At 45.4% G+C, this 23,377-nt stretch overlaps 1 protein-coding gene across 6 annotated transcripts in view; it reads left to right on the top strand.

The window, feature by feature from the left end:
* The window catches only part of LOC311578616 (uncharacterized protein), a gene marked incomplete at its 5' end in the record, with an annotated part of 123,957 nt that overhangs the window by 84,616 nt on the left and 15,964 nt on the right, over window positions 1–23,377 (top strand). For 2 of the 6 annotated variants that reach the window (XR_014772905.1, XM_084748584.1), the window contains one exon: window positions 18,063–18,338. The exons of the other annotated variants lie outside the window; for them this stretch is intronic. Of the gene's footprint in view, window positions 1–18,062; window positions 18,339–23,377 lie in introns of those variants that run through there. 6 annotated transcript variants of the gene reach the window in all.

Here is a 23,377-nt window from a genome sequence, read left to right as displayed (position 1 = left end):
TCAGAGACAGTTCTCCACAAGATCCAAGTGCGATTCCAGGCAAAAAAAAAAAAAAAAAAAAAAGGTGAAGAGGAGAGATGGTGCTTGGGGCCTGAGCTCCCTCTGGAAGAGGCATGAGTGCTGAAGACTACAGGGAAGCCAGAAGCAGAGAGGAGAGATAAAAGTGAGACAGTGGCACGGAGGAGAAGAGAGAAATGAGCAGAGGAGGGAAGTGCTGGGTCAAGATGGAGGGTGTAAACTGTAAGAAAATAGAGAAAATAGGAAGCCGGGTGGGGAACGAATGGGAAGTGAAAGAAGGAATCAAAAACCAGACAGAAAAGAGTAGAAACAGGGAAAGTCGAGGCAGGAAGGGGTGGAGACAGGATGTGGGGCAAAGGGCTTCCAGGTGGTAAGAAGAGAAGGAGGAAGCTTAGGCGGGAGGTAAATCCTGGGGAAACTAAGGGAGGCCAGAGAAAAGGTGCTAACGTAGGGCTGGTGCGCAAGTAGCGACTGAATAACTAAAACTTTACTATTACCTGATGTGGTCTTTACTGTCAGACAGCACTGTAGATGATGTCATTTACAGTGTATCTGAGATGAAGAAATAGAATTCTAGAAGGATGAAGTCTCCACCCAAGTCTATATGCCCAGCCAGCGGCTCTGGATTCATAGAAGAAGAGGAGGATGACGTCTTGCCAGGCAACTAACTCAGAGTCATCTTGGCCAAGGCGAAAGGGATGGGGGAGCTTACTTCCACAGACTGCACATGATGTCAGCTCCTGTCCCCTCTCATGCTACCTGCTGAGCTAATTCCCAGCCCAGATTAGGAGAGCTGGGTCCTTTGCCGATAGTGGTAGGTGCACTAGAACATAAGGTCCAGGATTGGTGCCCCCGTGACACTCTCCTGCCAAATCCTGTGGCCATTTCTCCGCGTCTGTGTTGCCAAGAGCTACGAGGGTGCCATGTTTTATTTTTCACATCTCCCATGGTGCCTTATGCTATCTAAATTAGTTATTTAAAAAAAGCTCTGGGAAACCAGGCATTTACCTCTGCCGAATCCAAAGAGAAACTCCACTGCAGAATTTACGCCCAGCTCCTCACCAGCTATATCATTGAAGGCAAATTACTTAACCACACCGGAATGCGGTGTCCTTATCAGCAACGTAGGTTGACTAGAAGATCTTTAAAGTGTTGGTTTTTTTTTTCCTTCTCTCCTAGTTCAGAAACTTTACAAATCACTTATTAAGAGCCTAAGTAGACATGGTCAGTGGCTCTCATGCTGTCACCCAAGACAGAACTGACACAGAACTCTTGTGGACTCCGTTCGCCAAGCTGTCAGCTCAGCAATATGCATATCCATGGGAGCTCAGCTCAACTCTTTGGTGGGGGTGGAGGGTGGCGGGGGGGGGGGCAGTTGGAGGGGGGTCTCTGTGTGCAGCAGAGCCTCCGGGAGCCTAAATTCTCCCCATTACCCAGATGCATGTCTGGTGCTATGCTAAGAATTTAGAGAGGCTCTATCAGCTCGCACAATAAAGCCCAGTAGGGCAGGAGTCGTCCAGCTGCCAGAGTGCCACCAGGGATAAGCAGAGCAGGAGGAACCACTGGAGACAAAGAACATCCAAAACTTCCAAGAGACGCCATGTGCATCAGGGGCCTGGATTTCATCAGCTCTCTAGCTGTCAATGTTCAGAGTGAAAGACAGTGTCACATGCCTCTGTGGTCCCTGCAAATGCGGACGGTTACAGATGGCTCCTTGCACTAGCACACAATCCATGAGATCCCAAGGCTATAAAGAGACTTGCAAAAGTATGTAGGGGGGGGGGGAAGCCTGTGCTAACTGTGGGGCTCTACTGATGGCGAACCAAAGATGACCTTGAGTCCCACGGATGCACCAGTGCCTCTGTAATTGTCATCTGGACATGATAGATGGGTCTCAAACGTCTACTCGGGCAATAGGAAGGAACGGAGAAGAATGGCTGCTATTCAGAAGGGGTTTCTTTAAGAGTGTTTCCTGATGCATCTGAGAGCGCGGTTCGGCTCATTACCTTCCGTTAGAGAAATGTCTAGGACAGACGAGATAAGAATCACTGCCAACTACACGTCAGTCAGAAATGAAGACAAAACAACTCTGATGGTCCAGAGAGGAGGTTTCATTGGTAGAGTGCTTTCCTAGCATGGGAAAAGCCCTGCGTTTAATCCCCAGCTCTGCATAGACGAGGCATGGTAGTACACAGGGAAGGTCAGCACCAGGGAGGTAGGGGTAGAGGATCCGAAGTTCAAGGTCACCCTCAGCTACACAGTAAGTTTGAGGTCAGCCTGGTCTACTGAAAGCCCTTTGGGTGGGGGGGAATGTGGGAGTGGCTAAAGAGATGGCTCAATGGATAAGCGTCCTTGCTTCTCTTACAGAAGACCCAACTTCTGTTCCCAGAACTCATATGTTGGCTAACAACTGCCTGTAACTCCAGCTCCAGAGGATCCACTGCCCTTTTCTGACCTAGCTCACACATGGCATACACATAGACCATGAAGACAAACATTTGCACACGTAAGATAAAAATAAAATTTAAAAACAAGTAAAGGAAGAAAAAGAAGGAAAGGAAGGAAGGAAGAATGAAAGAAAGGCAGGTCCATGGAGGGTGAAGAAATGCTGCTTTGATTTGCTCCTGCTGTTTTTTCCTTGTGGCAAGCGGTATGGTGCACCTGGAGTGACAGCCAACTGTATCCTTGAGATCCACGTGCATATAGTCATCTGAAACACAGTGACTGGGGTCAAGAGTGTTCAAAGCAGGCAATACTGTGACTCAGCAATGCTCACACTGGGCCATCTGGTTTACCTCCAGCATCATCTGGTCCCAAGGCTATCTTACAGCAGAGCTGAGAAGGGGGAGATGGGAACAGAAACATCCTACCCAGAAGGGCACCTGAAGAGGAAGCAGCTTAGAGCACGTGGGCTCAATTTCCCTCAAAGCTCATAATATAACTGTCAGAATGGCACAATGAACCTAAATTATAAGATAATTATCTTCAGCCCCAAATTCAACACAATAAAGGTTATTTGCTCTTGAGCCCTAGCAACCATCTCATAGAAGACAGAAAAATACCATACAAAACCAAAATGTAAACCCGCAAAGCAGTAATAAAACCAGCACACAGCTATTCATTTCAAGTCTATTTTGAAAAGCCTTTGGTAATACCAGTAATTCCTCCTAGAGCTGTTTCCCGTGCCATAATTCTCTTCCGGAGAGAGAAAAGGGTTTTCACTGCTCTACAGCCATTCCTTTTAGGGAGATAAAGTACACTTTTTAAATGTTTTCCATTTTTGTAAAGAGAAAAAGAAATTAAAAAAAAAAAAAGGAGGGAAGGAAGAAAGCCCCAATCACCTGTATCTTGCTAATCCTACAACTTGGGTAGGGGCTTAGTGGCAGTAGCAGTGAGAATTCTCCCTGTTTTTTCTTGACAGTATTCATTTAATGGTCTTAATAAGGTGCTTAAAAGTAGCCCAAAGGCCTTGTCCAAAAGATCCTGAAGTGTCCCGCTCCAAAGTAGAAGGTACAGTGGTCCATCCTTTTCAGATACCCTGATGCTTCCTAACACTCACCCTGGGTATTAACTAGCCACTTTATCTTGACTCAGAATTCACCTGGGTACCACTGGGCGTGCCTACTACAACAGAAATAAGGATATAGGAGCTTGGGACACCTTTGGATGCAGGGACAGAATCTACTTAGATGAATCATATAAGTATGGCGTGGTTCACAAGAACCCCATGGACTCCATGAAGAAATTGTTGCACAGTCTTGTTTCAGAAGAGTAGGAAAGCAGACAGCTGTTGCTGTGGGGAAGTGATGTGGCAGAAGAAGGGCAGACAGCTGTGAGCAGGGGTTCTCACACCTAGAAGAAAATAGGTATGTGGGCAGTGATTAGTCTAATGCAACCCTGACAAAGAAAACAGGAGCCTAGAAGGTGGGGAAAGAAGTAAGATAATAAGAGAGAGAGCTGGAGAGATGGCTAAGAGCACTGGCTGCTCTTCCAGAGGACCTGGGTTCAATTCCCAGCACCCACATGGCAGCCCACACCCGTCTGTAATCCAGCTCCAAGTGATTTCACATCCTCACGCAGGCAAAACACCAGCGCACACGAAATAAATATAAATAAACCATTTTTTAAAAGAGAGATAAGGGAGGGGTGGAGAGATAGCTCAGCAGGTAATATGTTCACGGTGTAAGTGCGAAGACCTGAGTTTAATCCCCCAGGGCCCAGGTGGAAAGCTGGGCTGGTGGTAATCCCAGCGTGGGGGAAGCGGGTTCCTCATACTGCTTAACCTGCTTGCCAAAGACCCTGCCTCAAAAAACAAGGTGAATGAGTGGCTTCTGAGGAATAACATCCAAGGTCATTTCCACAAGCACACACACATGTGTAATCCACACCTGCACCCACATGTGTGCACACAAAGAAAGAGGAAGGATCACAGAAGCTAAAGAGTAACGTGATGTCCTTGGGCTTTGGTTGGTCAAGCAAGTCCCTGGCCCTGAAGATGGCCTCCCTGTGATGTGTAACCAAGCCTGGGTAATGCTGAGAGGTTTTAACTACAAACTCCGCCTGATTTCTCTGAATCGGTCGCTCTGGTTTGCATGGTATTGTGAGCTGGTTTTGGAGAGATAAAATTGTATTCACCGAACGGATACATATTATCTCAAAGCAAGCTCAAGAAAGTCTGCTTATACGTAACCTTCAGAGCTTGAATAACATGGCTTACACATATGATAGAAGTAACCTCCGCTCTTATTTACTTAATGTGGACTCCAGTTCGAATCATCAGGCTTTGTTTTCACATATCCTTGAGCAAAGGAATAGACCCTGAAGTTTGTAAATTAGTTCTAGATTCCTACTTTAATTTGCTATCAGAAATGCTCCCCGTGCGCCTGCGATGTTGACAGCACTGGGCTAAGCACTCGCATGCGTCGAGCTGAATAAGACACAGGCCTCTCTCTATGGAGTTTGTTGGGTTTTGGTTTTTGGTTTTTTGAGACAGGGTTCCTCTGTGTAGACCAGGCTGGCCTCGAACTCACAGCGATTCACTCACCTCTGCCTCCTGAGTGCTGGGATTAAAGGCATGCGCCACCATGCCCGGCTCTCTCTATGGAATTTGTAAGAGGGGTCAGGGGACTTGAGCAGGGTTAGTGTATCACTCTACTTGAACCCTACCAATCCCTTCCACCTTGCCCGTTCCATAACAGCAAGGTCTGATCACATTCTTTCCATAGCATGTGGCCGCTCTGGAATCTCTTCAGTCTCTTGTAATTCCCATGATAGACATTATGACTATTGGCTAGGTGGTGCCTGTGTGCCTTCCAAAGTCAACTGGCCCGGTGGAAACTGCTCAAAAAGACCATGAGACTGACAGCTGCCTGAGCTGCTGTGTGCCTGGATCTCTTGTCCCACTAAACTCTTGCCCACTGTACTCTCATTTGTGGCTCCATTGGGGACTTTGTACTGCAGTTGGGGGGTGGGGTGCATGTGTGTACATCACAGGGGGAAAGATAACTTGTCGGCTGGCCAGCTCTCCTTCCCTTTCCTGCCTTCATTTCCACAGTCTCTTCTCAGTGTCCATGTGGGAGACCTCTACACGCCATGCTGTCTGGCCTTATTTCCACTAGTCCTCTCCTAGGAGATTGGCTTAGTGCTGAGGACAAATTTGGCATGGTGCCTATAAAGATGCTCCAGAGTTGGTGGCACAGTCATACCAGCTTCCTGTCACTGAGTTGGTAGCTCCTGCCTCCATTTCCTCTGCCCTGATTCCAGTGGCAACAAAGGTTAAATCTCTAGGATTGTCCTGGCAAGGCTGCTGCCAGGGTCATTTCTTGTCTCTTACCTGTGGGTCCACACCAGACACTTCCGGGCTACAAGAAGAAACTCACAAGAACAATAAAATCGACAAACAGCCACAAGTTTGAGAGTCTGGTTGGTCCCTTAGGCACGGGGACTGTGGTACTACAACTCAGGATGACCATGGGTGCTTGGATTCTAGATGACGGACCCTTACCAATAGTGTGTGCTGTTCATGTTCCTCCCACTGAGAAGGTCCCTCTGTGGAGTCCACCCTGCTTTTAAACTCTTGGTCTTCCTGCCTGTCACAGCTGTCTGAGTGCTGGGGTTACAGGACCTTACCCACCATGCCCTGCAAAGCATCTGGTTCTTATGAGAGGCCAACAGGACAGGTTTTACCCAAGTTCCTAGTTCCAAATTTGAAAATCCAATTCCCGTGCTCCTTCACTCCACACACCACGGCTCCATCCTACCCTTAGGAAGAGTTGAGTATCCACTTCCACAATGACTGGAGACATGGCAGTGTGGCTTCAGGTGGCCAGGCTTCAGGCCATTTGAGGTGGGCTGACCAACTGTAGCAGTCTATCTGGAACTGAGGGGTTTCCTGAGACTTGGGACCTGCAGCACTAAATCCAGGAAACGCTTGGGTAAGGCAATCCAAGTCAGTCATCGTCTCTACAACTAAGCCCTGACTCCTTAGATCTACTCATGTCCTCTCGTGCACATGGGACAAGACAGAACTGGATCTGCCTTGTTCAGAGGACTTGCTGTGTGCGTTGCGTGTAGTGGCACACACCTGCAATCCCAGCGCTCCAGAGCCTGAGGCAGCAACTCATTGAGTTCTGAGCTAAGTAGTGAGAGTCTGTATCAAAAGGCCCCCAAACATGCTCTGTTTCTATATAGTGTGGTTTAATAGTTTCCCCCAATTTTGACCTCCTTTGTGTGTGAGGAGGGTGGAGTGGGGTAGGGGTGGGGATGGGTAAGGGTGGCCCACCTGTCCTGGAAGCCACTCTAAGACTAGCGGTCAATAACCTTGGGCGTTAGTATTTTGGAAAACCTCTGTGATCGAAGGCAACACATTCAATTTCTGATTCTTCACCTGTAAAATTGATTGGGCTTAACCTTTGGAGATTAGAGCTTCTTCTGACTTTATTATCCATCTCTCCTCTCCTCTCCTCTTCTCTTCTCTTCTCTTCTCTTCTCTTCTCTTCTCTCTCTCTCTCTCTCTCTCTCTCTCTCTCTCTCTCTCTCTCTGTCTCTCTGATGCATGCATTTTATTCCACTTTATTTTTAGACTTTAACTTTTAGTTCCATGCCAATCCACGAGAGAAACCAGTAACATTGCATTTCATTTTATTTAAAATATTGACATTTTATTCATCAAGGAGTTTGCATTGATTTAGGTTTTTAAGCGATGCATAAAAACATTCATCTTTACAGTTGAATTTTTGGTATCTCCTTAAACTGTGTGCCTCGCCCTTACTCACATTCACCTTCTCCTAATTCTAGCCCTCTTAGCCTTGCTCTGCACTGAGGTTGAGTATTGGGTGAAGGAAGGAAGAGTCCCCAAAAAGGCACAAGAAGGACTGAATGCCACTGACTTTGCAGAATTGCCTATGGTTGACCATAATGGTAATTTTATTAATAACAAGCTACCTAAAACTAGCTGGGTTTTTGTTTTTTGTTTTTTTTTGGTTTAGTTTATGGATCAGCTCTGAGTGTAGGGCCCTTGTTTCTGGGGCTTTTAAACCTGTCAAGAGCCCAGCACAGACTCAATATGCTGAACTTTTCCAATAAAATGGCAGGAGACAGCAAATTCTAGGTCTCAATACCAACTCTTCTCTTGGCCTTCCAAAAGACAACTATTTATCACTTAAAAGAATTTTTTTTTATTACTTAAGACAATAAAAAAATATAAGCAGCTGGAAAATCAGAAGAGTGAAAATAGTTGTTTGATAAATGCTACCAGATAATGGGAAAGGAATTTGCATTTGATCCTTTGCCCTACCTGCCCCCCAAGACAAACAAGCCTCCGAGGACCCAGAAGGTTCCAGAACCTCCTCGGCCTCAGGAAGGTCACAGACGGCCTTGTGGGTGCAACACACCAAAGGATGCCGTTTGCAGCAGGATCCGGGAGAAAATGCTGTCAGACCTGGGTTTAGGATGCAATCTAAGGACAGTATGCAAACGCCACCAGTGAAGAATTCTGTTTTAGAGGACAGTTCCAGCGAGCAGCCGCATTGCTTTCAATTAGATGCCTTAATAAAGACTAATAGCTAGAAAATGGATTCACGCTGCAGCCTTCTCTGGCAAGCCTTTATCAAGTTAATAAGCAAGAACTGGTGTTCGGATGCTTCATGAAGGAAGGCCGTGGCCGGGACTCTTCTCTCATTTGACCCCTAACTGGCCATCGCCCTTGAGAGAATCATTCAACTCTCTCTGTGCTTCCTTTCCTCATCTTCAAGAGAGGGTCTTGGCCTAGATGGCCACCAGGATCCCTTCTATTCCCCCCAGTCCCCCTCCCACCCCCTGACACACACATGATCTAGGGCCTGACATTCTCCAGCAAGGCCTGGGGACAATGTCTCAGAGATGTTCCCTCCCTGCTACGCCCTGCTAGCCTTTTTGTCCTCACACAGGGAGTGTCATTGCTAATTAGTAGGTTTCAGTACATGCAGACTACAAAGCTTTTCTGTAGGTTTGGGGAGAAGGAAGGTTTTTACCCTGCAGCTTGCAGAGGACTCTAACTGTAGCAAGTCACACCCCCACACGAAGGAAATGGAAGCAGGAAGGATCCTGAAAATCTGGGACTCGGTTGCAAGCAAAGAAAATGCACCGTGTTGGTATTTTTAAAAAGCTTTCCACTCCTTGTGCAACACCTTTAAGCCTCCTTCATGCGTTTCTCCTTCTTTTTAGCTCTACAATGAGCTATTTTAGGATGCTGTTTGCCTTCAGTACAGCCATGCAGTTCAGAGAGGCAATTTAATTGTCATCATTCGTTTTTCTTAGTCTTTCAAGACCTTTTGTTATGGTGAAATAATTTTAGGCATTCCAAGCACAAATCCATTAAGTTCTTGCCTTACTTTACTAATGAACTACTGTGGGTGGGAAAATTAATTATATTCCACCCGTGATACATATCTGATAAATTTCTAGAGTTGAGAAATGAAGCTTGCAAATACCAAAAGTCAAGTGCGACTCTTGGTGGGGGTGCGGGGTGGGGTGGTGGTGAGGAGAACAACTTTGTTTCATTTATGCCAAGATGGAGCCGTCTATAAAAATGGTTCACAAAATGAAAGTGGCTCAACAGGTCTTATCTCGGGTTGATACTGTGGAGATCTTTACAGGTTGCAGAAGCCTAGAGACTCAAGGGACCCTGCATGAATGAACTGGAGGCTCTTCTGAGTGGCTGGAGATCAGGTGTTAGCCTATCTGTTAAAATAATGGTGTTGCCCGAGGTTCAGCTCAGGGGGAACGGGCCTGTTCCGCATGTGCAGAACCCCAGGGACTGAAGACCTATAGTCTGCAGCTCACCAGTGCGGCTCAGCCCACCCGCTCAGGCTGTAGCCGCGGCGTTGTACAACCCTCTAGGAGGGGAGGACAAGTGAGGAGGCTAGAGGCTGTGCACAGGCTGTGCTGAGGACTGGAGAGCCTGTGACGTTTGAGGGACAGGTCTGGTCGCATAGTACTTTGAACAGGAAATCAGACGTTATCTTCCCTTACACAGGAGAAGTCCGGGAGGCCGAGCTATAAAAAGAGGAAAGAACACAGTACAAATGAAAGGTTTCTCTTTAGGGAAATGGGCAGATGCCACAAAGCAAGAAAGGTCAGAGTCTGTCCCCAAAGATAAAAAAGTTTCCCAATTACTGATGACCTTGATGAATGTGGAATTTGGATCAACTGTTCTGGGCTTCCTTGTTTCAACCGGGCCCCCTTCCAGAGCCAACTCTTATTTACTTCAATGCGGGTCGGTGCAATAGGAGGAGAAGTAGCCGGCTGGTTTTTCTTTGGTCAGATTTAATTCCAATTTCTACCTCTAAATGTGCTCAGAGTGCTCTAAAGAGGTCCCTGGGCCTGGTGCTTTAACCTTCTGCTCTTCTCCCTTCATCTGCTTCTTTTTAAAACTCCCTTTTCATTTCTCTTCTTTCTTTCAAAACCCCAAACAGTAGCGAGATCAGAGGATACAACCCACGTGAGCAGAAAGAATTTAGTCCCTAAGAAGACAGACACGAACATCTCTGATTTCATGTTCTGTGGCTCTGAAACAATTTCTGACGATTGTTCAATGGAGTTCAAGCTAGGGCCAAGTTTAGGGCTTAATATAACTGGGAAGATCAGTGACGTGCTTTAAAAAGAATTAATGAGTAAGAGGAAACACAGATGTATTTTTTCAGTCTATAAAATTATCATTGTATTTCTCTACACACTGACACACACACACACACACACACACACATGTGCATGCAACTTGATCGCCTTTATTTTTTTTTCTATTAAGTGGCAGTGAGCCATGAAAAACTACAGAGAATTATAAGCAGAGTCTGTGTTTTAAAAAAAAAAGAAAAGAAAAAGATTTCTCTCCCCAAGTGACAGAAAGTTGGATAAATGCTATTTTTAGATGAAATATATCTAATGTCCAGATGTGATTCCCCACATGAAGAGAAAAACAAATCTATGTAAAGCCTGCACCGTACTTGCAGACACTGTGTAAAAGTTTTTGGTGATAATGATTTATCACGGAAGGAGCGAGTGAGACACGTGATGCTGGCCATCAGTCTCTGCACTGGTTCCCTTGGGAACGGCATCTGCACACGTGGCCCCAACATGGAGATGCTCTTGAGGTTTACATTCCTGAGGTAATTGCTGCTAGCTCTCTAGGCTTGCAGCTTTTTTTGGCACCACATTTCCTCGGGCGAAGAGAAAGAACAAGATGTCAGGATGTCTGTGCTAAGTCAGTCAGATCTCCAGTGGGTATCACCCTGAGAGGCCACCTGCTCATTCAGGTAACCCTGCTGCTGCTCTGACAGAGAGGAGCCCCACCCCCCCCCCTTACTTTGAGACATACACTGTTCCTGCTCTTCTGTGTTGTGAGCATCAAGCGAGGGGTAGAGCAAATGCAGTCTACTGGAATTTCGAGCCCAGTTTATAAATTACGGGAGAAAAATCAATCTTCTTACTTAAGTGACACAAGTAATGGTGTTGTGTTTGAACACAGTCTTCGTCACTGTTCCCCGCCCTGGCTGATGTCTGGCCATTAGGAAGAAGTCAATCCCTGAAATGCAGTTACAGAAGATAATCAAAATAATGTGATACAGGCTTAAAGAGAAGAGTCGCAGACCAAATGATTGAGCAGTGACATCATTGCTGAAATAAAGGCATGGCCTCTTCAAGTGGCTGAAGTGTGTGCTTTCAGGAGGACATCACTCCCCAGCAATAGCAGCCAGGAGGCATGGGGGAAGCAACAGGGAGAGGGCGGGTCAGGAAACTCGATGGGGCAAGTCTAATCCAAGTCCAGGCAGGTGCTAGAAGCCTGGGTTGGGGAGGGAGTGGCACTCTCTCGGGGGAAGAGATGCATCCCACAAGAGAAGCTTTACAAGAGCTGAGCCCAGATGGCTGGAGAATCTTGGCCAAGTTGCTTAGGAAAATCCATCCAAAAACTACATTGGGAAGAGCAGAAACATGCAATGTAGCATCGAACCCCAGGGAATTAGAGATGCCTAGGTTATGCCAAAGGCTGCTAGATGCTGGACAAGCAGTTTGCATCCTCAAGAGTTGGGGAAGAAAGGGGCTGAGCAGGCTGTTTTCATGGTCCCAAGGCAGTAACCGGCTCCTCCTGCCTTGGTAGACGTGGCCCCAGCTGATTTAAAACCTTCCAAGTATAGATGGCTTTGTCCCCAGGTGGTGAAGAAACTCAAGGGTTAAGCCTGAAGTCGTTGCTGTCCACTTACGAGGACTAAGATGAAACAGGACCCAGGACTTCCCTTGGGATTATTTCTGTCCAGATTTTATTTATTTTTATTTTATGTTTATTAGCACTTACCTGAATGTATATGTGTCTGTGCACCACATGTGTGTAGAGTCTGTGGAGGCCGGAAGAGGGGACTCACGGTCAGTTGAGAGCCACCATATGGATGCTGGGAATCGAACCCAGTCCCCTAGAAAGCAGCCAGTGCTCATCACCACTCTCCAGCCCTATGTGGCATGATTGCATGGTCGCTCCTCAACTACGCAGTCACCATCCGAAGGTGCGCAGCCGGGGAAGGACCCTCTTTCCATCACTGACGGGCTGTGCACACTGCTGTGGCTTGAATGGTTCTGCTGGAGTGCTACACGTGGATTTGCCTACAGATCATCCTCCTTTAAAACCTTCATGAACAGCCAGTCTGGGAGATGTTTAGCTGCAGTCTTAAGTGTGCCTCCCAGGCTTGGAGCAGAGCTCATGGGGCTGCTGTGAACACTATTGCTGGCATCCATCCTCACAACTCTATACAATCAAACCAGCCAGGAAGCCAGTGTTCCCTCCCTCCCCCTCCTCAGCAGTCCCCTAGAAGACAGTCTTAAGGCTTATTTGGTCAGACGTATGTGCACCAGCCATCGCCAGCCTTCTTACTTCATACTTTTGGGGTTTTTAAATTAATTAATTAGGTTGTTGGTTTTTTTTAAAATCTGGTGTGTGTACGTGTGTGTGTGTGTGTGTGTGTGTGTGTGTGTGTGTGTGTGTGTGTGTGTTTTCTAGACAGGGTTTCTCTGTGTAGACCTAGGTGTCCTGGAATGCACGCGCTCACTCTATAGACCAGGCTGGCCTTGAACTCACAGAGATCAGCCTGTCTCTGCCTCCTGAATGCTGGGATTAAAAGCATGCACCACCACACCTGGCTGATACTTTTGTTTTTAACTTTCAAATTTTTATTTTATTTTATTTTCAGACAAGGTCTCACTAAATAACCCAAGCTATTTTTTTTTTAAACTTTGCTTTCATGTAATATTTTGCTTAATAAAACTAAAGGGCTGAGCCAAGGGAAGTTCTGTTTCTGTCTGTCTGTCTGTCTATCTAGAATTTGTTGTTCCAGACCAACAGCTGCAGTCAGTTTAACCATATATGGATTCTAAAGAGCCAGGCAGTGAGGTAAGGAGAAACCTTGCATACCTATTACATACAAGGCATAGATGGGAAATAGGGAAAGAAGAGTGAAAAAAGTCAAAGAAAGGAAAAGACCAATGATGGCTGTATGATTTGGGAGTCTTTTGTCCCAGAGCATGTGTTTCTACGTGGTCATCCAGTACTTTGCAATAGATCTGAGGGAGGCCGTGGATAAACAGGCTCAGTTAGGATCACAATTGGTAAAACATCACCTTTCAGTTCACAGCAGCTACCTCAGTGTAACCTGTCAGTGGCTAGGATATATTGTGAAGGCAGACATATAGGTTCTTAATACATCTTTCAATGCTTCTCTGGTCTTTTACTTCTTTCTTCTTAAAAGGATGCTGCTGTTGGGGGTGGGCCTGGTGGCGCCTGCCTTTAATCCAAGCACTCGGAAGGCAGACGCAGGTGGCTTTTTGTGAGTTTGAGGCCAGCCTGGTCTGCACAATGATTCCAGGACAGCCAGGGCTACACACAGAGAAACCCTGTCTCCAAACAAACGAACAAACAAACGAAATGAAAGCTATAATGAACCACACCCAGAGTTGGTTTTCTTTTTTTTTCCCAACATAATATTTTTATTGATTATTTGGAAATTTCACATAATGCATCCTGATCACACATCCTAGTCCTCCCAGGTCTGCCCCTAACTCTTGTGACTCACACCCTCCCCCAGAAAAAGAAAAAGAAAAAGAAAGAAAGAAAGAAAGAAAGACAGAAAGAAAACACAAGTTCAATTTGTGTTGTCCATATACTCACTGAAGCATGGTCAAACTCCCAGTGGCCAGCCCCTTAAAGAAAATGGCGTCCTTCCCCACCTCTACCCCTCCCAGAAGCCATCCATTGTGGAGAGCTACACTTCAGCATCCTTATCGCAATTTTTAAGAATTCTCTTCAATGGTTTCCTGTCTAGGCTATTACTTTTGGGGGGGTGTGGGGGACAGAGGTTGCTGTTTGTGAGGCAGAGTCTGGACATGTAGGATGTAGCTCAGGCTAGCTTTGAACTTGAGACGCTCCTGCCTCTGCCTCTAGAATGCAGGGATGGCAGGCAGTCGCCGCCCCGTCCAGTTCACACCCAAAGTTCTGGACAGGAGCTTTCAAATATTTTCATTTCAAGCAAATGTCCTCCTTAATGTGATTAATAGCTTCTATTGGCTGATCTCCAGTCCATATCCTCAGCTCTGTAATCAGAGCAAATAATATAATTGTCCGTTATAGGCTGAGGCGACCATTTGCCAAGTAGTTGCAACGGAAGTCTCATTAACGGTTACTCTCGGAAGCACCGGCACTTAGACTTCTGCTGGAGACATCCAAAATCATTCGGTTATTTTTATATTCGGAGCCCTTAGCAAAGGCCTCCTGGTGTCACTCTTAAGCCCTGACACCTCCTAAGTCTCTGATTGTTGACACTGAGACTGTTAATCAACCCCCTATTTAGAACCTTAAAACCAAGTAATCCACCATGTCTCATAATCCTGTCATGCTTGATCATTGCCCAAAATAACCGCTGCCTTTTGGGCTGTCCATCCTTCTTGCACCAACAAAGTTCAGTTTAATTACAGCACAGACATTCCTTCTGACTTCCCACATCACGGGTCCAGCAGCTTACTAAATCATCTCTTGTATGTTCCCACGACACCGTCAGCCAACGCCCTGGAGCTGGACCCTTCTTTCCCCGCAGCTCCAGGTGTTCCTTGCCTGCCCACACCCACGTCATACACACAGACGCTTAAAACAGAGGTCTCCAGCCTTTCCCTTCTTTCTTCTTGCCTGTCGCATCCAAAAGATGATCAGATCTTAATGGAGGTTTTTTTTTTCCTCTTCATTGTTAAGGGTTTAATAAGGTCTTCTTTATCTTCCTTCTGGATTACTACGAGAATTGTCTGGACCATCCTTTTTCATTTCACCTTTAGCCCCCTGCCTTGTTCCTCAGGTTCCTGTCAGTGACCTTTTGAGGTTACAGATCTGACCTTCTAACTTCTCCTGCCTAAACTCTGTCAACAGACACCTTTTGTCTTCAAAATTGGACCAAAGTTTCTAGTCTGGAGTTTGAGACTCTTTCCCTGGTCATTGTGACTTCTTTCTCCACTTCCTCCACTCCAGGATGGGGCCAGCGAGCCCTAGGCTGCTCCTCTGGATACGGCTTTCCTCTTGTCTTCCCTTCGCCTGTAACTCATTCCCCAAATGCTGAGCGTTTGCATAGCACTGCTTCTGCTTTGGACCTCTACGCATCTGTTGTAACTTCTAATCCTCCCAAGAACCCTGTGAGACCTGCAGAAGCTCCTACGTTTGGCCACATTAATAGTTTGCGAGAGGAAGTGGACTCAGACCCAGGCTTGCCGGACGCTGGGGCTTACATTCTCTCACTGAAGTCCAACTGCTTTAGCTCAGAGCAACACTCACATGTCCTCTTTCCCAGGGGCCCTCCCTGACCCCTCAGCCTGCTCTTCTCAGAGCATCCAGCCTGGATTTTCCTCTTCCAGCTAGCCTCTCAGCCCCGGGCACAACCCACACGGCAAGTGTGTCTGTGTGTCACAGGCTGTGAGTGTCTACTAAACAGACGTTGGGCCATTTAAATGATACAGGTAACACCTGTTCACAGTCTTTAAAGTTCAAATAATAAATGAACTACAAGTGGCTCCCATCTCTAGTCCAACTTAGAGGTAACTCATGTTAGCTAATTCTTGTAGAAACATCCAGAAGTGTTTATGAGTACGGAACGATGTATGCACATAGCCTTTTGCCTCCACAGATGGGCTCAGATTACACATACTTGTCAGTGATGATTGCTTCTCCAGATTATAGCTTAGATTTTTTTTTTTGGTTCAGCAAATGTAAATATATTGCAATTTTTGGCAGAAATAAATCTCTATGTATTATTTTCACAATTCATTTAGAGGAATAAAAGTGATTGTTTTAGAACTACTAAGTAGCTGGGTGGTGGCGGCACAGTTTAGACCCAGCACCCAGGGGAGTGTCGGGGAGTGAGGTGGGGCAGAGTCTCTGAGTTTGAGGCCAGCCTGGGTGTATAGAGCAAGTTCCAGGACAGCCAGAGCTACAGACTGAAACCCTCTGAGGGAAAAAAAAAAAAAAAGATGGGGGTGTGGTGCTGGAGAGATGGCTCAGTGATTAAGAACATTGGCTACTCTTCCAAAGGACCAGGGTTCAATTCCCAGAACCCACATGGTGACTAACAATTGTCTGTAAATCCAGTCCCAGGGGATCTGACACCCTTACACAGACACACATGCAGTCAAAACACAAATGCAGATAAAATTAAATTAAATTAAATTAAATCATTAAAAAAAAACAAACTACTAAGTCAGCCCAGGTGAGAAAATATCTAACCACTTGTTATGTGTAAAACAAACAAACAAACAAAAAAAAACCACTCAAAATATGGCAAAATGATACAGAAAGATTTAAAAAGCCACATGATTCACCATGTAAAATAAGAATACATGAGTTTGTCTCCTTCTGCCCCTGTGTATATGTGGAAAGAGTGAGAGAGAGAGAGAGAGGTGTGCATGTGTAAATAAATAAATAGAGGACAAGACAAAGTTGAGCCTCACGGGGGTTGTAGCACATGAAAAGAGAAGGGACACGGAAAGCAGGAAATGGCCATGTGGCCCCCAGAGTGTGAAATGGTTCAGGCAAGAATCATTAAGTTCTGTCAAGCCAAGCAGCAAGGCCTTGAGGAATGATGAGATCCTTGCAATAACTTCAAAATAACCTAGACAGAAAGGAGATAACGAATTTAGTAGCTACGGGGTGAGACGACGGAACAGCTCCCGGGTGAAGCCACCACCTCCACCAAGTGATCTGAATCAATACCATACTGACTAGAAGCCAGCATCATCAGTGACGCACCCAGAAGGCCGTGGCCCTGCTTTCCCAGCATCTCTGTCAGGAAGCACAAGCTGAGTTTAATCATGAGGAATGATCAGACAAGCCCAGATCAAGGAGCATTCTACAGAATAACCAGACTCCTCAGTTCGTGAAAGACAGAGAAAGCCCCCAAGGAAATATTTCACATTAAAAGTGACTAAGGAGATGTGACAGCAGAATGCGGCCCGTAATTGGGGACTTTCTTTGGCTATTGAGGATGTTCTGGGGACGAATCCCAGTGACCTTTCAAAATTACAAGTCTGGTCTTGTAACCACGCCTACTTAATGATCCTTCCGCAGTCACGTTTTGTCTTAATATAACCTAATCCTCAGCATGGGATGCAGTACACTGAAGTGCCCCCACCTGCCAATACCGTAGTCCTCACGCCTAAGGGACCAGACTTCAACCTTTTTGTTGTCTGTCAGTTTTGTTGTTGTGAGTTTCTTCTTGTTGTTTATCTGTCTTGTCACTGGGCCTTACTGTGTTACCCAGACTAGTCTTAAGCCCCTGAGCTCAACCCATGCCAGCCCCAGCCTCCTGAGGATCTTGAGTCACTGGTAGGGGCCTTCATTGTTACTGTTAATATAGCCACAATCTCATGCCAAACCAGATGTGAGGCTCAAACAGCCGCTGCTGACCCTCCCCTCCCCCGCCCCACACCCCCCACCAGCCACTGTGTGGGAACAGTGTAGAGCAGAGCACACTGCTGAGGGAGCCCTTGCTGTATACACACAAATTGAAATCTGAATAGGGGAGAGATGGCAAGGCAGAGTGGCGGAAGGGGGTGACAACACAGAGAATTTCCACACCCCCGGGACAAGCAAGGGTGCCATGATGCCTTTTCAAAGCCTTACCTGCTTCTTTCCCTGCCCTCTGAATTCGTGGTAGCCACTAATCAATTTCTATCATTTTCACTTCAAGAGTATTATATAGATCTAGCTAGGCATGGTGGCGCATGCCTATAATCCCAGCACTTGGGGAGGCAGAGGCAGGCCGATCTCTGTGAGTTCGAGGCCAGCCTGAGTCCAGGAGAGAGAAAAGCAAAAACAAAAAACAAAACAAAACAAACAAACAAACGAAAGTCTCAGCTAGCTGTTCAGGAAGGACCAATCATGTGAGCCCAAGAGTTCGAGCCTAACCTGGACAAAAAAGCTCTGTTTTGTCCCTCCGTCTTTCCCTTTCCTTTAAAAATTTTTAAAATTATAATTTATTGATTTATTTATCTAGTGTGCACGCATGAGGGTTGAGGTATACAGTGAAGATCAGAGGACAACTTGAGGAGCCAGTTCTCTTCTTTTTTCCACATTCGTCCCAAAGACTGAACTCGGCTTGATGGCAAGTACCTTAACCTGTGGACTTATCTCTCTGGCCCAAGACCCTGTTCTTAAAAACGCAGCAAAGCAAAAAAGTGGGGGAAAGCTGTGTTCCAAAAAGTATTGGGGGTGGCTTTATTCAATAAGCTCGCTTCTCTAAGGAGTCACCCAGGGGCTGTTGGTTTATCAGGGATTTCTTTTAAAATGCAACTTAACAGCTGAGCTCATAGCTCAGTTGACAGAGCGCTTGCTTAGCATGCAAAACAGGCTGGGCTCCTGTCTCCAGAACCACGTAAGAGCAGGCCTGGAGCACATGGGTGTAACCCCAGCACTCAGAGCGTGGAAGCAGGAGGATCAGAAGTTTGTCGTCCTCACTGTGAAGTGAGTTCTAATCCACCAGGACTATGTGAGACCCTGTCTCAAAAAAAAAAAAGAAAAAAAAAAGAAAAAGAAAAAAGAAAGAAAGAAAGAAAAGAAAAAAGTGACTTAATTCCTTAATTCTTTTCATTGTTCGGCCATGTTTGGGTTATACTACAGTTTGTTTAACCATCCATGAAAGCTACGTGGGTTCTTTCCAGTGTTGCCTACTGTGAATAAAACTGTGATTAGCATTCATGTACAAGACTTTGTGTGAACACAGTCGTCATTGAGAGGAATAAATGCTCAAGAGTAATTGTTGGGTTGTGTGGTAGTTGTGTCTAAAGAAATAAACAAATTGTTTTCCAGAGTGGCTGCACTCCGCTCTCCCCAGCAGCTGAGAGCAGCGTGGCTCCTCTGGTCCTCTCTGGCCTCTGCCGTTATCAGCAGTTTTTAGCTCCTATGACATTCATGTAGCAGCCTCTCAGTGCAGTTGCCATTCCTGTGCCCTACTGGCTGTGGCCCTGAGCACCTTCCCTTCCGCGCTGATCTGCCGTGTGTGTTGTGTGTCTTCTTCGTGCCTTTTCATGATCTCAGGTGGAACCTCTGCTTTCACTGAGTTATGTGGATTATTTACATAGTCTAGATCCTAGTCCTGTGTCAGACATATGACTTCTAGACATTTTTCTCTGTGGATATATGTACAGGATGTGTGTGTTTAATACTCCGATGGATGTCTTTTCAAGATAAAAGTTTGGAGACAGTGAGATGGCTCAGTGGATAAAGGTGTTTGTTGCCGAACCTGGAAGCCGGAGTTTTGTCCCTGGAACCTACATGGTAGAGGACAAGGACCAACTCCCTTAGGTTTTCCCCTGACCTCCATCCATGTGCCATAGCATGTACACATGTATATGCACACACATGCATACAAATAGATACAATTATATCTTTAAATACCAGTCTTTTTTTCTCTTCTTCAATTCTTTTTTTTTTTTTTAATAGAGAGGCTAGAGAGATGGCTCAGCAGTTAAGAGCACTGTCTGCTCTTCCAGAGGTCCTGAGTTCAATTCCCAACAACCACATGGTGGCTCACAACCATCTATAATGTGATCTGATCATACTGTATTGATAATAAATAAATCTTTTAAAAATTATTTATAGAGGAGCATGGTGGTGGTTCAGGACTTTAATCCTAGTACTCAGAAGGCAGATGAGGTAGATCTCTGAGTTCAAGGCCAGCTTGATCTACAAAGTGAGTTCCAGAAGAGCCAGGGCTACACAGATTGAAACCTGTCCTTTTTGTTTTGTTTCATGTGCGTTGGTGTTTTGCCTGCATGTATGTCCATACGAGAGTATCAGACCCTAGAAGTGGAGTTACAGGGCACTGATTTGCCATGTGGGTTCTGGGAATTGAACTGGGATTGTCTGGAAGAGTAACCAGTGCTCCTATCCACTGAGCCATCACCCCAGCCCCCAATTTTAAATTTTAAAAATTTAAGACAAGTTTCTATACTGCTAGCATTCGGTTTGCCAATCTTCCCATTTATGGATGATGCTGTGTGTTAATTTAAAAACTCTTTGCACAGCCTTAAATTCAAAGATTTTTTCCTTTTTTTTTTCCTTTAAAAATATGACATTTTATACTTCCCATTTAAGTTCCAGATCCTTCATGAGTTAATTTTGCTATCAAATGTGAGACTCAGCTTGAGGTTCTTTCTCTTTTTGCACACATGGTATCCAATATCCACAGCAGGGTCCTGGAAAGGCAAGCTTCAAAATCAGCGAGCGCCGCATGTAGTGGTACATGCCTGTAATCCTAGCACTTGATTGCTGAGGCAGGAGGAACACTGTGAAACGAAGGCTGGTGTAGCCTACAAAGTGAGGCCTTAACTCTAAGTAAATCAGTACCGAAAGGCGGTTTTGTGTCTCTGTTTTGTGAGAGTTTTCTGTCTGTGGCTTGCCTTTCATATAGGGTAATGTCAGCACTATAAAATGACTTGGGCCAGGCATGGTGGCACACGCCTTTAATCCCAGCACTCAGGAGGCAGAGGCAGGTGGATCTCTGTGAGTTCGAGGCCAGCCTGGTCTACAAAGCGAGTGCAGGCCAGCCAAGACTACACAGAGAAACTCTGTCTTGAAACCCCCCCCAATCCCCCCCAAAAAGACTTGGGATGGATTGTTCCCTTTTCTAGTTTCTGGGTGAGATGTAGAATTGATTAGTTCTTTAACTGTTTGGACCTGAAGAGTTTGTGTGTGTGTGTGTGTGTGTGTGTGTGTGTGTGTGTGTGTGTGTGTGTGTGTGTTTTAACTTTGTTTTATGTGTGTTCGTGTGAGGGTGTCAGATCACCCAGAACTGGAGTTACACACAGGTGTGAGGTGCCATGTGTGTGCTGGGATTTGAACCTGGGTCCGCCGGAAGACCCTTAACTGCCGAGCCATCTCTCCAGCCTCCTTCTAGGGGGGGGCTTTAAAATTACCAAGTCTACTTCCTTTTCCCTTACAAGGTATTTAAATGATGTTTCTTACTGAGTAAGTTGTGGTACTTTGTTTTTCCATGAACTGTTCTATTTCATCGGATCTGTCAACTTTCTGTGTGTGGTGCTGTCTGTGGTCGCCTTTACTAGCCTTTTGGTGTCTGCAGGATCTGTAGCGACTGCCTCCGTCCTGCTCTGAGAGTGGTAATTTATGGCTTCATTTTTTTTTTCCTTTCTCAGTCTTACTAGAAGTCATCAATGTTACGTTGCTATACTTTTTCAAAGACGTGGTTCTTTAGTTCCTTAATTGTTTTCCTATTATGTTTATGTGTCAAGTGTATTTTTCCTTCTTATTGTAAATTTATTTTGCTTTTCTCTTAGCAAGTTTCTAAGGTGGGCGCTTTGGGACCTCTCTCTCTTTTTCTAAGGCGTGCATATAATAGTCTCCATTTCCTTCTCTGCACTGCTTGTCTGGGTCCTATCAATTTTGACACACTGTATTTTCCTTTTCATTCAGCTCAGGGTATTTTAAAATTTCCCTTGGGGCTTCCTTTTTCATTTGGGTCATATTTTGTAGATACGTGCTTTTTTTGGTTGCGAGTTGGAGGGTTTTTTTTTCCTATTATTTTTCTGTTACTGGCTAAGTCTAACAATTTTAATTCTTTTTTCTTTTATTTAAAAAATTTTTTAGATTCATATATTCTATCGCATGCATGTATGTTGCTTGCTTGTATGTGCACGCATGCCTGGAGCTGGGGAAGGCCGGAGGAGGGCATCTGATGCCCTGGAACTGGAGTTACAGATGTTGCGAGCCACCATGTGGGTGCTGGGGAACCACCCAGGTCCTCTGTAACAACAACTGCTCCCAAGCTACAAGGCATTTTCCAGCCTCTCGATTCTTTAATAGTGTATGTGGACCACTCAATTGTATGGTTGCTGTTTGATATATTAGGATTAAGTCTGCTAATTTAGTTTTGTTTTCTCTTCTAATTTTCATTTGTTTTCTTTTTCTTGCCTTGGTGTATATCAGTCATACTCTTTCTTTCTTTCTTTCTTTCTTTCTTTCTTTCTCTTTTTAAGGTTTCTATCTTGAGAGACTTGGAGGGGAGTAGACAGATGAAACTGCAGTCAGGATATAATATATGTGAAAAGAATAATTTTTAAAAATTCCATCTTGGCTGATCATATATGGTGTGTCAGAGTGTATCTTTTTATAAAGCTTTCCCACTGGTTATCTAATTATTACACTGCACACACATAATTCACCACAGTCTCCTGGTGTGATTATTTTTCCAGTTCAAGTGAAATATAGAAAAACTATGTCCAGGGGGCTGGAGAGATGGCTTAGAGGTTAAGAACACTGTCTGCTTTTCCAGAGGTCCTGAGTTCAACTCCCAGCAACCACATGATGGCTCACAACCATCTATGATGTGATCTGATGCCCTCTTCTGGCCTGCATGTGTACATGCAGGCAGAGCACTTGTGTACATGATAAATAAGTAGATCTTAAAAAAAAAAAGAAAAGAAAAGAAAAGAAAAGAAAATCTATGTCCTAGAGTTGGAGGCATGGTTCAGCAGTTAAGAGTGAGTGCCTGTTACTCTTCCAGGGGACCTAAGTTCAGTTCCCAGCACCCACATCAGGTGGCTCACGACTGCCTGGCATCCACAGACACTGGCACACAAGTGGCATACCCTCACACAGACACATGAAAGACAAACAAAAGGAAAATTACCTCCCAAGAGGCTGTGGTGGTGTATACCTGTAATCTTAGTACCCGAGTGCCTGAGGCAGAAGGATGACACGTTTGAAGCCAGCTTCACCTACACAGCAAGAACATGTGTGGGTAATTAAGGAATGAAGGTGGACTGCCTTCCTCTGCGACCTTTTCTCCCTTACCGTGCTCCATTTGTGCTACCGCAGTCTACCTATTCTTCCTCTGTACATCTGAAGCCAGATTGGGGGGCGGGGAGCAGACATCAATTTACTTCAGTTATCAAACATCATTTTAGGAATTGAACAACAGAAGCAAAGTCTGCTGTATTTACTCATTTGTTGCTGTTGTTGCCGTTTATTGGTTGGTTCCCCCCCCCCCCCCCCCCGCCTTGCAGGTTCTCCACATTTCCTACCATGTCCCTTCCTGGTGCCCTATGTGCGTTTCCTCTGCTGTTTCCTGTCTCTTTAGAGAGCTTCCTTGAACCGGTCTTTCAGAATAGCTCTTCTGGTGGTAGCTAGGTTCTTAGTTTTCCTTCGTCTGAGAATGTCTCAATTTCTCTTTTCTTTTTGAAGGATATATTCACCGGGCATGGAACTCTGGATTGACATTTCTTTTCTTTCAGTATTAAAAAAAAAAAAAAAGACTGCCACGGGGCTAAGCATACTGATACACAACTGTGATTT

The sequence above is a fragment of the Acomys minous genome (assembly GCF_964271855.1).
Source record: "Acomys minous genome assembly, chromosome: 12".
Classification (NCBI taxonomy): Eukaryota; Metazoa; Chordata; class Mammalia; order Rodentia; family Muridae; genus Acomys; species Acomys minous.
Note: the sequence above shows the minus strand (reverse complement) of the source record. Positions and strands in the feature narration are given on the sequence as shown.